This window comes from Penaeus japonicus, unplaced genomic scaffold (assembly GCF_977035675.1).
Source record: "Penaeus japonicus unplaced genomic scaffold, GWHDUDI00000001_assembly GWHDUDI00000016, whole genome shotgun sequence".
Classification (NCBI taxonomy): Eukaryota; Metazoa; Arthropoda; class Malacostraca; order Decapoda; family Penaeidae; genus Penaeus; species Penaeus japonicus.
Window position 1 is genome coordinate 32,427,490 of NW_028234418.1, and position 3,177 is coordinate 32,430,666.

Here is a 3,177-nt window from a genome sequence, read left to right on the forward strand (position 1 = left end):
GCACTTTGCCTGCATAAGATCTTTTACGATGACTAGAAAAAGACTCTTACTGGATTGTGTGACACGGGGCCCCGCGCATGCATGAATATTCCATTATTTGTCAGGAAACCATTCACGAAATTTGGCAGCGTTACCAGGCGTTTATTTATTATCTTTCAATGTATCCGTCTTGATTCAGGGGTGCCATCCACGATCTTCTAAAACGAACCTGTACCTTGTGCAAGATATTGGATGGGGAACCCAAATCCCATCTACTTTGGACAGGAGAAAACTTGACTGCAGTCTTCTGACAGTCATGGGTGGTCCTTTCTCTTTTGACGTCCTCCTCACGAATTTTCGCCTATCACTCAGTATTTCCAATCATTGATTCATCAGAGGAAAACATACCTGGATGCAAACCAAAACAAAATTTCATTGATTTTTTCACTCAAACTTAAAAAATTACCAGCTTTGTTAAACCCCAGCTCTTCAAGTGGTGTTTCATCAAACATGAATTGGAACAACAAGACATTTTTTTTCAATGTTGTAGATGCAGGCATCTTGAATCCAAAAAAACATGAACTTATTCGCCTATACTCTTATTTAGAGAAATAGTTATCTTTAATTTTATATTTTGTGTAGAAATAAAACTCAACGCAATCTTCAGCAAAATTTAATGCATATTTACCCTTTTCCCAAGTCATACAGATGCTCCAGTGGCTGCTGTGGCTTGGCCCCCACAAAGCCAGCCCTTTTCTTTCCTCATTCGGCCTCGGTTTAGTCTTGGCTCTCTCAGTTGGCCTACAGGCACGGTAACCAGCAGCTTAATTAAGCTTGCTTTTCTAACAGCTGAGGGTGTGGACATTATACATCCATAGTCCACTAAGTCAGCTGCTAGCGTTGTCTCGGACGAACTTTGAACGGTCTTTTCACACGAGAATTCTCTCCTGTTTTGGGGTGGCATACAAGGATTTCCTTCCACACTTTCCAACACGTTTTGGCTCGTAATTTTTCGATATTTTCAATCTTCCTTTTCACTTATATACACACTTTGATAAATGATATTTCACCCAACTTTAGGGAGCGACTTTGTACTATTTACAGTCGAGGGATGTTTCTATGAAGATAAATTTCGATTGCTGAAATAAATCAGGCCTGACTTAAGGTCTTTTCCTCTGCCCATGATGCTTCAACAGGTTATTCCTTAATGGACTCGCTACGGAACCAATTATGGGTCAATTGATCACTGGGACATTTGGGTCACACACATTACGGTAAATACAAATACCAACGCGATTGAGTAACCGGAAAACCGGAATTCCGTGGAAACGTGGATATGTGTGAAAATGGTTTTTAAGGGAAAACAAGGCTGAGGGACGAGGTTAATTTTGTCTGCTGGGGGACGAAGATAGTAACAATCACCCAAAAACATGATTCTTACCATTTGGAATTATTCAATATAATCAATGCTGTATAATCCAATTTTTATTTTATGGCTACGATTAAGCGATTTCTCTGCATTATTTCATGAAAAAAGAAAGCATGCGCACTCTGTGTACAGTATATATATGTGGCTGAAGCTCTATATGAGGCTCCGTTATACAAACGTAAAAAAGTAGTAGAAGTTTAGAAATCCAAAATTATTATCTAGTTATTTTTCCCCATTACTGTATACACACACACCAACACACACACGCATACACATTCACCACACACACCACACATCAACACACATAACACACACTCTCACACACTACATCAACTTGATACACTAGTATCACATATATAGATATTATATACTATATAATTAGTTGTATATATATATAGCCATATTATAAATATATCTATACGCTATATATACATATATTGATATTATATATACTATTATATACTATATATAATAGAATTTATATATATATATATATCCTATATATTATATATGATATATATATATATATAGAGATTACAAAATTTTAGAAATTCCAAATCAGCCGTTATCGAGGTTATGTCTGTGTGAGTAAAGATGGGTAGAATGCAGTAACCGTATTTGTATTATATTTATAAGTTTAGATATATAGATATATATGTTCATATATAATATATATATATATATGTTTTATAAATACTATGATGCAATACTATAATCTATATATATCTACTATATACTATCTTATATGCTATACTTTTATATGTTAGTATATATATATATTTTGATTGATATATTGTATATATTGTTTTATAGTGTATACATATCATGGTGAATATAGATATATTGTGTGAGATATATATTATTGTTTTATAGATAATTTTGTTTGATTTAGTTTTTGATTTATAATACGCTATTTTTTTATATGGTTTATATGGTTATATATATATATATATATATATATTTATATAATTATATATCTCTATATTATAAGTACATATGTTTATATATATATGTATATATATATATATAATTATATATAATTATATATATATATATTTATAAATATATTTAAATTATATATATATAATACATATATGATTTACTTATGTATATATATATTTTATATATATTTATATTTATATATTCTATTATTATATATGTGTGTGTGTATATATAGATATTAACATGATTTATGTATTTACATATTGTTCACATCTCTAAGCTATCTATCTATCTATCTACATACCATATATTTATGTTAATATTTTATATAATTTATATATATATAATTTAATTATATTTTATAATAGTATTATATGCATATGATATATATATTATGATTTATATAAATATGATATATATGTATTTATATTATATTATTATTATATATATATATATATAAATTTATAATTGTATAATTATTTGTATACTTAAATATTTATTACTATATATATATATATTAATATATATATATTATATATATAAACTATCTATCTATCTATCTATACAACTACATAACATACGTTATATATTATATACATATAATATATATATTATTATATATATATATATATTTATATATATATATATTTTATTATATGGTATTATTTATATGTATATGTAAATATAAATATTTATATATATATATATATATTTTTATTATAATATAATTATATATATTATTTATGAATCTTGTATTCAGAGCTGTTTCTATTCATATATTTGTTGCATGGAATATGTTCAGCTAAAAGTTAGAAGAATACGGAAAT